This window comes from Pseudomyrmex gracilis, unplaced genomic scaffold (genome assembly GCF_002006095.1).
Source record: "Pseudomyrmex gracilis isolate BER0280 unplaced genomic scaffold, ASM200609v1 scaffold_157, whole genome shotgun sequence".
Taxonomy (NCBI): domain Eukaryota; kingdom Metazoa; phylum Arthropoda; class Insecta; order Hymenoptera; family Formicidae; genus Pseudomyrmex; species Pseudomyrmex gracilis.
Window position 1 is genome coordinate 36,144 of NW_018020741.1, and position 12,356 is coordinate 48,499.

The 12,356-nt window shown below is 33.0% G+C and overlaps 1 protein-coding gene across 1 annotated transcript in view; it reads right to left on the reverse strand.

The window, feature by feature from the left end:
- The window catches only part of LOC109857410 (scavenger receptor class B member 1-like), a 40,105-nt gene extending 35,783 nt beyond the window's left edge, over positions 1-4,322 (reverse strand). Inside the window, exon 1 of the mRNA XM_020433685.1 lies at positions 3,471-4,322. The gene's annotated coding sequence lies outside the window, so the exon portion shown is untranslated. The remainder of the gene's footprint in view (positions 1-3,470) is intronic.
- Positions 4,323-12,356: the final 8,034 nt, after the last annotated feature.

A 12,356-nucleotide genomic window follows, 5' to 3' on the forward strand; every position in this document is an offset into this window, starting at 1 on the left:
ATATTATATTTATATTTATATATATATATATATATATTTATATATTAATATATTTATCAATACGTTTGTGGTTTCTTCAATAAATCATACACACATTGGATCGTACATCTTATGTTTTGGCTCACATTTGTTCGATTATCCTGTTTCGTCTTTGCACAAGCTAATTCATTTTATGTGTCTATAAATTAAGATTTCAACGTTTTCACACCATATTATAAGACGGCAATATATTTAATCTTTAATTAAGTAGTGTCACAGAATAGAAATTCCAACGAAGGTAAAACTTTTGTTATCAAATAGACGCTGTATATTCTTTCTTCGACATTGATTCACGTCATTTGTTCTTTTTAACACATTGAACAGTGTTAATAAGACTAACAAATATATGTCTATTGACACGCGCATTATAATTTTTAAATTTCCTCGAAAAAGTCGAGTCAAAATGACGCGTTTTTTTTCACGCACGACGATTTTCTTCGAAATTATTCGTCATATTTTGTTCGCAGAAATTCATCATTAAAAAAAAAAAAAAAAGAACATCGTTTACATATTGGCAAACTTTTGTGAAGTCTTACATCTTATTTTCGCTGTAACATCTTGCTGTGTTAAAACAGTGCGAACTATACCAGTTGCTTCAGTAAGATACTTTTTTAATAAAATTTACGTGCGGATCGGAATTAAATAATAAACAAAATTAATTACGAGAGTACAAATCAAATAAATTTTTGCGAACAAGTCGGGCTTACCTCGCGTCAACGTTAAATTTTGCTTTCTCGTTCTTCGAAATTTCGAAATTCAACCGCGCTTAACTGTATTATCTTGAGCAATACTTTGTGAAAAGAGCGTCGGACACTACGAACGGACTTTCCATTTCTTCTTTGGGGCAAAAAAATATCGCGCAATTCCGGCAATTAAGTGTTAGTAAATCCGCTCGCGGGCCGAAACTTCTTCGACCATCGATATGAAAAGTGCGAGGCGATGCAATCGCGTAAATACATTTTCGTGCCGTGCTGATGGTAAGCAGTAACGCGCGTTGCAACAATCGCGGTACGTATTTTCTGTCAGATGCAATTTTGCCACATGCAACAAGTGATGCAACGCGTATGTATGTATACAGTTTTCGAGGACTTTGTTACAATTTACCTTTTGACGTGACACTATTGTTCGAAATATCTGTCAAATTTTGAATTCTTACTTTTGATCGCGCACAAACTCCGAAAAGTGTCTGTGTAAAAATTCTCTTCTATAGTGTTGACCTTGCAACATTGAATTTCTGCGATAAATTTGTAATAAATCAAATTGATAATTATTGGCACTTACGTAACCAAAAGTACGAAAACTTGTTCGTCATCCATAATTTTTGCGGTATCTCTCTATGATTATGTATTATTTTTTTAACCTCGATGATATCCTCAGTTTAAGAAAAAAAAAACATTGATTACGGTGAAAGACGACGAAAAATTATCGTTAAACTTGATAAGATTGGCAAAATCGTACGTATGAATATATATATATATTTTTTCACATTTTGATTACGCTCTGAGAACTGCGCCGAATGAAAAGAAGAGAGAAACGAAAACATTTCTCGCTAGATTCCCGAATACCATCTAAGGCTAAGAAGTTTCGTTTCTCAGCGCACTTCGCTTCAATATACAGTGCAAGTATAAAGACCGTACGTCACTTTGTCGTATTCAAAATTGCTCGAACTTGCATAAGTTACTATAATTTGAAAAAAATTGAAAAAAAATCAGGAACATTCACCGAAATAATTATATTCTCGTAAGTAGAAGATTTTATACTTAAAAAATCTTAAAGATTTTAGATGATATTCTTCTGAAATTAAGAATATGTTCTTTATTTAAGAATATATTCTTTATTTAAGAATATAGTCTTTTTCGATAGTGAGATATATATATATTTTTCTATATAGAGGCTTGTTATATTCTAATCAGTATATATTCTTATCAATATTACTATTTAGAGGATTTTCCTCTTAAAATAAGAAACTCTTCTTGGCGCCTATTTTAGTATAAAATATACTAAAATATACTTAAAGTAAGTGGGATATCCTCAAAACAAGAATACAATTTTTTCGGTGTTGATTCGCAAAAACCGTGTATTCTCCTTCTCTTTGTCATCTTTTTGGAATTTGCCGAAGAAAATTCTTCCGGAAAGATTCTTATTTTCCAGCGCTACGCGTATGTATCGGATGTATGTTCACAAATATATATATATGAGAAATCCCATTGACGAAATTTCCTCTGTTCGAGAACTCATTATCAAACGTTTTTTTAAGTGGTACACGAGAAATCGGCCAGTGTGCAAGTTTCACAATTAGAGATCCGCGCAACACGTTAAGTACGTTATAAAACGTTTTGCTTTTAACATCATTTATTTTTTTTTTATATTGCATTTTTAATGCAATCAATTCGCCATAGACGATAAATCACACGAAGATTCACGAGGAAAATTTCTCGATATATGTTACGCTCGATTGTTACTAACGTTACATTGCTAATTTCTCCACCACGTGCTCAAAGTGCACAGAAATGAATACATCTAGGTCACGTCACGTTTTTTTTTTTTAATTTTATTTTCAATACTTTCTCTTTAACTTTTCAAAGATCAAAGGTTTCCGAAAATATTGAAGAATTTTTACCTCCGACATTTGCTCAATTTCCTTTTAATTAAACTGTATAATTTTCTTTTTCTTTTTTTTTTTTTTTTTTTTAGCAATTCTCCTTTGGCAAACCTTACTACAAAAACGAAGAATATTGGTGGGATAATGTAAAATATGTTAAAACGTGCAAAGTAAGTCGACGAAAAGACAATCGGTGTGTAATCGTGATGTGATTGCGCGCAATGAAAAATGTAGCAAGTTTCGCGTGCATATCCGATAACATTGATATCTGATTCGTGCGTTATAAGACATAGGTTTATAAGCGCCGTCAATATCTTATCGTAATTATTGCTATTAATGTCTTCAGTATTTTGCTTATTCTTTAATATAAAGTGTGAGAACTTCTTTATTTTTTAAGAGTATTTGAGAATATGTGTGTCACGCTTTTTCTATTTTAATTATAATATTTGTATAATATTTAAATCATTTTAAATTACTACATCATCAAATTAAACGATATTAACAAAGAAACGTTAACGTATTGTTAAGTACAAATGCGAAAAAAAAAAGCGCGTACGGATCATTCTCTCAAGTTCCAATGTAATTGGAAATTCAAATATTTCTAACAAACAGAATAAAATCAATTTGGATTAAAAGATTTGTCGAAAAAAAAAAATTACATTATAGTGCGATACGCGAAAATAAAAATAGTCAATTTCTCTATTTATGTTCAGGAGCAACATTTCATATAATCAAATTTTTCACGTGTACCGCAACGTTACTCAACCGTGTTCTTGGAGACCACATTCTTCGCCGATGTCAAATGAGAAAAAAATGCATATTTACTTACGTAATGTCACACATAATCCAACTCCGTCCTCGGCGTTCGTTGATTTTTGTTGGCGATGTTCTCGTCGGCGTCGTTGGACTTTTCTGAAGTGCGTGCACAGCTGGGTTCATTAACTGACCGGTAAAATGTCCCTCTTTATGTAACTCACAACAAGCTCTTCGAGAAAGAGAGTGGGAAGAGCGACAAAAGAGACCAAACAAGTTTTTCTATCTCTGTTAATTAAGTGTAATTTATTTTACGCGATTTGATTTTTTTTTTTTGCGCGTGCGCGATTTGTAAGACAAACTTAATTCTTCCGGCAATTCGCACAAATGATGATGAATTTTTTTTTAAATCAAAATTACCGAATTTGAATTGAGAATATTTAACTTGTTTGTGAGTATTTAATTGCCACCGTCAATTTTTGCGCCAAACTTTCTATTTTTCTCGCGGCACTTGTCGCGACGGCCTTGCTAGGTCGCGAGATACATTCAACAGCGATTGAGCAAAGTATTTATTCGCAATTCCCTGATCCGAGAAGGATATCGCTATGATAGTTTTTTTTCTTTAATCAAGATTAATAACCGAGAATTCACAGAGTTTATCTTTTATTTCTTGTTTCTTCAACGAAAAGAGCGTATCTTTTCAATGCAACCGGTATCAATCACAATAAAAAAAAAAAGTTGCGATTGCTCACTCGGCTCGTGAAGATCACTTGTTGCGTTCTCGCGAACAAATTCGAGTAAGTCGCCGCGAATCTTCTTTTTAATTCACAAGTCGTCAATATATACGGAGGAACAGATAAAAAGAGAGAAAGAAAGAGAAACAAAGACAGAAACAGATAGAGAGAGAGAGAGAGAGAAAAAAAAAGAGAGAGAGAGGGAAAGAGAGAGAGAGAAGAGAAAGAGAGAGAGAGAGAGAGAAGAGATTATTTGACCAGGAAAGACAAAACAAAGATAAAAGAAGATGAAAAAAAAAATTAAAGAAAAAAGAAGCAAGAAAGAAGGCGAAAGATCGGAGGAGAAGAATAAGGTGACCCGATAAACTGAACGTTTGGATGTACACGCGCGGTCCACGATCTGTCGAATAGCGAGTGAGGAGATAGTACGATGTAGTGCTGCCGCTAGTACAGACCACACCAGGTGGCCACCAGATACCCACCAAGTATCCCATCGAAAGCCGGTGGTAGGGAAAACGCATTGAATGTAAGCTTGGACTCTGGATAGTGTGTGTGTGTGCGAATTGTCGCTGACACTCCACCGATTTCTCATATTCACATTAATTAACGATTTATTTAGGTACTTGACATTTTTTTTTTTTTGTCCCAGTTACAGAGACCAGTAATGTTAATCTAAAATTTAAAAAAGAAACTATCCGTTCTCTGATATATAATTCAGAGTGGTTGACAAAGTGATCAAAATTAATTTACATCACGTAAGAACTAGCTCGGTGATGATGAAAGTACACAATTCGTTACATGTTATTTTCCGTAAAATTAGATTTACGAGCAAATACGAGGGCAGAAGATTTCTTTGTTCACGTGCTACTTGTCGCGCTTAACGCGACGTATGCTCTTTAACGATTAGATTAATTAGCGTGAAAACCAATTAAGCTTAACTAGTTTATTATGCTTTTTACTCAAATAAATCTCTCTGTTGCGCATGTAAAAAAAAAAAAATGAAGAAATTTGAATAGTTTTTTTTTTTTTTGCGTGACGCAGATTAGATAGATCTGCAACATGCGCACGTTTTGTCTATCACCGATTGATTGTTGAGTTGCTTCGTCTTTGGCGATTAATCTTGATGCTATTTTCCGCGTACAACAACGGATCTAAAAAGTATTGGCACACACCCATATTTTTTAAAATATCTTTATACAGTGAAGTAATATATTAATACAAAATATGCCCATTAATGTCTTATAATATACAAAAAAAAAACAGTATAATTTTCAAGAATTCTTAATATTGCGATTAAAAAAAGGTAAAAAAAAAAACAAACCTTTTATATTCAAAAAACTAAGTTTGAATATTCAAAAAATATTCAAAAAAAAAACAGTATAATTTTCAAGAATTCTTAATATTGCGATTAAAAAAAAGGTAAAAAAAAAACAAACCTTTTATATTCAAAAAACTGAGTTTGAATATTCAAAAAATATTCAAAAAAAAAAAACAGTATAATTTTCAAGAATTCTTAATATTGCGATTAAAAAAAGGTAAAAAAAAAACAAACCTTTTATATTCAAAAAACTAAGTTTGAATATTCAAAAAATATTCAAAAAAAAAAAACAGTATAATTTTCAAGAATTCTTAACATTGCGATTAAAAAAAGGTAAAAAAAAAACAAACCTTTTATATTCAAAAAACTAAGTAATATTCAAAAAATATTCAAAAAAGTATTAGCACGTTTTACATAGGAAATACACAATTCTCTTGAAAAGTTTTAATTACGAAACAAGTTTTTAATCTCGCACTCTGTGGTACATTTACTCGCGCGACACATCGATGTGCATTCAAGCATTCATAATTCCTTCGATAAATGCTAAATTACCAACTCTATTATAGAGACACACAACCTCGAACCATTATGTGCATTATTATTAAAATGTGAGTGTGCCAATGCTTTTTGAAGTCCACTGTTCACATTTTTTTTCTACACTCAATGTACGACGCAAACACAATTACGGATATCATTTCTTTATTTTCATTAATTCTCTCTCTCTCTCTCTCTCTCTCTCTCTCTCTCTCTCTCTCTCTCTCTCTCTCTTTCGCGTTATTTCTATTCTCACAGTAAAAAATTAATCGAGCATCTCCGCTGTGACACTTGTACAACAAATTTCTACGGAGCAATGAAGGCTGCTATATAAAAGCTGCAAAAATGAGAAATATAGATATAAAAATATATATATTTACGCTCTTTGTATTTCTGATCTCGAAAAGCAAAACGATTTACGGTTTTCAAAAGAATTAAAACACTTATCGTGCATTTTTTTTCGCGAGTGACTCGTCGATTCTACGATATAAAAGGACCGTTGAACGAAAACCGCAAGAATGCAGTTGGAGGCAGACGAGGCTGCTTTCTGGAAAGAGAAGTTCCGTTGTTATTGCATCAAATATTGTGTTTAAGGATTGGAAAATTATAATTTATCGCGATTGCGTTCGAAAAACATAAAACGAACAAGAGAGAAGGGAAGGTTCGTATCGATGTAGCAATATGTCGTGTCGATACGACGTCAATCGGTTGACACCGGTCGTTTTAACTGGGAAAAAAAGTATTATTATATTTAGATTGAACGCGTAAAACTCTTATATACGCATATAATGTTATACAAGTCACCTTACAACACGCTACAAAGAAAGAGTTAAAGGTGAACTTCAAAAGCAAAAACATATGACGAAGGACGTCACGTTATCGGCATTATGCATATTTGTGCGTAGCAGTTATAGCAATGCACCAACCATTGAAGACTGATTACGTCTCATTCCAATAATCTGCGTGATAAAAAACAAAATAAGTTCATTAAATTACGTAGATCGAGAATCGTTCCCTCGAGCGGCATTTTTTCTATGGAAACAAGTTAGCAATGCGCTTTTTTTTTTTCTAAACACTCTGATGTGTGTGTGTGTGTGTGTGTATTTTATATAACGTTTAATATGACGTTTACGAATTCTTATTAGAATGACGTTTGTGTCGTTCGAGAATGTCTATAATGCAAATTGATGAAAAATCAATTTGTGAAAAAAAAAAAAAAAACATGGAATATTATTTTTGTGATTGATTCTCGCTTGCGTGCCTTATTTCGTAAACATACCTCGCAGGCCTGTTTTGAAATTTCTAAATATTATGCGTACGCACACGTTATCTTCTTTTTATGCAAAATGTGTAACATAATAACTGCGCAATCTTTTCAACGAAATTTTCGTTATAAATTACAGAATAAGCTATCGCCAATCGGTGTTTTTTTAAATTATTACGAAACACAAACAAGTTTACGCGCAAAACTCATGCGTGACAAACCGTAGATATCGCTTGAGCAATACACATGCACACGTTATATATATATACGATATATACGATATATATATATATATATATATATATATATATAATATCTATGTGTACACACACACACACACACACACACACACGAACATCTAACTGCTAAACCGATTGAGTTTAATTGATAATTGAGAAAGTAAAAGATGAAAAGATCCGATAGCGTTCTTGTGTCAAAAGTTTTAGAATTGTCAAATTTTTAAGATTTGATTTGATACATTTATGGCTTTGGGATTTCTTTTTATTGTTAGTTTATACACACCATTCTAAATATATGTGTAGTTTTGGTTTTGTATGCAATGTGCTACCATACGGTACACGGCTGTCTTTTACAATTAATATACGCACTTGTGTTAGGTTCGCGCTCATGGTGAAATGATTAAAACTGTTTTTGAGAGATTTAAGTCGAGATTTCGCTCGAATTGATTATTGGAAATCTGATTCATCGATATTCATCGACTTTGAAACAAATCTTCGAATTCGGAACCTCTCTGCTTGCAGTTCCCGCACTTAGGCCGCGAGATCATTGGGTCGGTCAAAATGTTTGAGAAGATAGTCGGTCACTCCCTACGTGTAATTACATAAGTGTCACATACGGGATTTTCAGTTTATTGCACAGTGACACGTAGAAAGTCATGTTCTTTATGGTCACCAAATATTAAAACAAAAATATTCATAAGTAAGATAAAAAAATTGAAAACCGAAAGATCTCTTAACTAGGGAAACTATATATGAAGCTTTAAAAAACTTTTAAACTGCTCTCCTTTAAAATTTGCGTTTTCGAGTTACGGGATTAGTTACGTAGGGAGTGTGACGATATTACCCGGGAAAAAATGGATTTGATCTAACTTAAATTTAGCGAGATAAAAAAAATGGAAAAATAGATCTAATTAGATCCAAATTAAATCTAAATAGATATAAAGTAGATCTAAATAAATATAAAGTAGATCCAAATAAATATAAGAAGATCTATTAACCCATTTGCATCACAAAGAAAAGTAAAAAATTCGTTCTTATCGCCAAAATTTTTTTTACTGTATTTAAATTTTAATGAAAATGTTACAAAATATGAAAAATAAAATCAATATTGCGTAAATAAAGAATTTTTACTTCATTATAGATTCACAAAAATAAACGGAATGGAATCTAATTATAGAAAAAAAAAGTGCGTGAGAGGCCCCACCGCTGGGGACAATAATATGCGCTTTGGTGATAAATGCCTAAGTAAAATGCGCGCATATATGCGCTCTGGTGATAGTGGCCAGGCAAAATGCGCACATATATGCGCTTATGATGCAAATGGGTTAAATTTACACCTTTCTATATTATTAAATCTACTTTAGATCTACTCAAATCTACTATAATTAAAACTACTCAGATTTAGGTAGATTTGAGCAGATCTGAACAGATCTGAGGTGATCTAATGTAATAGATCTGAGTAGATCAAGAGTAGATCAAATAATAAATAAAAGTGTAAATTTCCATAGATTTACTTATATCCATTTAGATTTATTTTATATTTATTTAGATCTATACTTTACATCTATTTAGATTTAATTTAGATCTAATTAGATCTATTTTTCCATTTTTTTTGATCTCGTTAGATTTAAATTAGATCTAATCCATTTTTTCTCGGGTAGACATATATAATCCGAGAGAAAACCTAAGAGCGGGGCTATCTTATTGTTTAGTTTCTTACGATTTCAGCCGCTGATTTTAGCGCTACATCCACAAAAGTGGATCTCAAAGCTCGTTTCACATTAAACGCAAGTCGCAGGTCTCGTGGAACTGATCAGTCACGTTGATCGATTGACTCTGATTTGACTCTGCGATTGATCAATTCCACGAGATCTGCGACTCGCGTTTAATGTACAACGACTTTTGAGATTCACTTTTGTGGACATGGCGCTAAAACTAGCTGCTGAAACTGTCGTAAGAAACTACAATAAAATGGCCGCTCTCAGATCTTCTCTCTGATAATATATAAACCGCGATAGATATCTGCGCTCTCTTTCTCTGTGGATAAAAAATGTGCAATACTTAGAAAAAAACAAAAAAAACTTTGGATCGTTATTCTATTTCATTTGGTAACGCAATTATTGGCGGATAAAAAAAAGTAATGGGAATAATAAATATAATAGCATAGAGAGGCAATATAGAAAAAAATTAATAATAATAGCCGGCCGATACGTAACGTTTTACCGAGTTATCTACTCGCATTTAATAGACAGAAACGTGTCATTAAGAGAAAAACATAAACGAGAATATTTCTCTGGCATTTGTCTCTTTCTAAAGATTAACTTACTTATTTATCTACATTCACAGTCTATTATTATTATAGAAAGGAAATTTAAGAGCGGCCGCAACATTTTTAATGTTATCACTTTTCCGCCCCTGTTCGTTAGCGCTGTGTCCATGGTAGTGGCACATTGACGTAGTAATTACGTAGTAGTGTTTACGAGCGATTTGTGGATGCGTACGCTATGTTGTACGGTGTTACACGCACATCTGTGGCACATCTGTGGTATTCATAGTTAAATTTTGTATTTGTTAATATAAATCTTGTAATAATAGCGGGGAAGTGGCACAATCCGAGAAAATAAAACCAGAAATATTCGGTTCAAATAACTTCTTTAACACTAGATATACCAGCTATTTAAATATACCTATTAAAAAATACAAAAAATATATTTGTTACGAATATATATAAAGTAACATTAACACATTGTTGACCGGTCACGAGTTAACTCGTGTTTTTATGGCCGAACGTTGCTGACCGGTCACGAGTTAACTCGTGATGCGTTTTTTTTTTTCGCATCGCTGTTGTTTTCTCTGTTGGCGACCATACAGTGCAATTGTTGGTCAGTATAACACGTAGGTGATTGTTATACTGCTTATCATACGAAAAAGAAATATTAAAAGTTGAATAATAAATAAAATTTATTAAAGTTTANTTTTATTGTTTTACTTCCACTTCCAATTACGAAATAATAGCCGGTGACATGAGATAAATTTTCAGTAAAATTGCCGGTCAACAATGTGTTAAGTTCGTAAAATGTATTCTTTACTTATAGCTACAAAAGTCATAACATCATTTCGGAAAGCAAATGTTACATGCAGTAGAAATTTTGAATTGAAATTGCACGACCGGTCAAAATGACTGGTCTGGTAAATCTAGTGTTAATTTATATTTGATATAAGTTTCGACCCGTGATTAGGTTCTTCCTCAGTATTAGGATGATGGGTAGTAGTAATAGAAAGAACTCAGGTCCGTCGTCGGTTTTTACATCGTCGCCAAACTCGCGATTTTAAAGAAGTTATTTGAACCGAAGACCCTCGGTTTTATTTCCTCGGATTGCCACTCCCTACTGTTATTATAATTTCAAGAGGAAGCGCGTATACAGACAAATCTTGTACATATAAATCTAAATTAAATATATAAATTATAAAAAAGAGACAAAAGAAATAAGAGAATTAAAAATAGAAGCCATACAAAGAGAGCGGTGAAATACGAAGAAGAGACGCGGCAGTTACAAAAGAAGATTGTGGTAGCGGAGAGAAGACTGAGAGCGGTCATCCTAGTTTTTTACGACGGTTTAAGTCGCTGGTTTTAGCGGTATATCCACAAAAGTGAATCTCAAAGCCCGTTCCGCATTAAACAAGCAAGTTGCAGGTCTCGTGGAACTGATCGATCACGTTGATCGATTGGCTGATTTGACTCCGCGATTGGTCAATTCCGCGAGATCTTTGACTTGCGTTTGATGTACAACGACTTTTGAGATCCACTTTTGTGGACATGGCGCTAAAACCAGCGGCTGAAACCGTCGTAAGAAACTACAACAGGATGACCGCTCTCAGGTGGTAGAACGCACGAAAGAAATAGAGAGAGAGAGAGAGAGAGAGAGAGAGAGAGGGAAGAAGAGGAAAGGGAAGCACAAGAGTGGAAAAAGTGGAAAAAAGAAGTGATTCGAGACGCGGGTACTGGCAAGGAAGAGCTAAAAAAGAGAACAAAGAGAGAGAGAGGGAGAAAAGACGAAGGAGATAGTGCAGGAAATAGTAGAAAAAATAAAAAAGAAAGATAAGGAAGAAAGAAAAAAGAAAATTGAGGAATCGATGACAGTTACAAAAACGTACTAACAGGAGAACTAGCAAAGGACTATTTGAGAGGAAAGAAGAGTAAAAAGGATAGGACCATGATAGCAAGGTACAGATGCGGGAATGAAATGAAAGAGAATCAATATTGGCTGAAAGAAGAGGAAAGAAGGTGTAGAGTATGCGGAAAAGGAAATAGAAGATATGACACACGTGCACGTAAAAAAATGTAAGAAGACTAGAGACGGAATATCGGAAAAAAAGTTCATAAAAGAAGACGGAAAAGGTGAAGTAAATGAAGAAAATAGACGGAACACTAGGAAGAAAAAGAAAAACGAGGAAGGGAAAGAAACTGAAAGAACAAGGAAAAAAACATTGAAAGAAACATTGAAAGAAACTTTATTAGACGTCTATTAGACGTTGACAGCTCCATGCGACATCTAATAGATGTCTAATGGATGTCTGTGTGGGATACCAAAGAAATAAAGTAATGCTAATGTTGATAATGCTAATGTTGAATAATTAATACACACACACATACTATTTATATGTATATTTAAAGTATTCGAATGATTAAGTGTTTAAGTATTAAAATATTTAAAACCTTTGAAGAATTTAGAGGATATAAAATTGTCATTAAAAGTGTTAAATATAATTAGTAAGATAAACTGTATAATTAATTGTAAGATAAACCGGAAGTCATCCAAAGCCGAAAAGCATAAATTAAGAATAAATATATATATATGATCTTATATAAGAT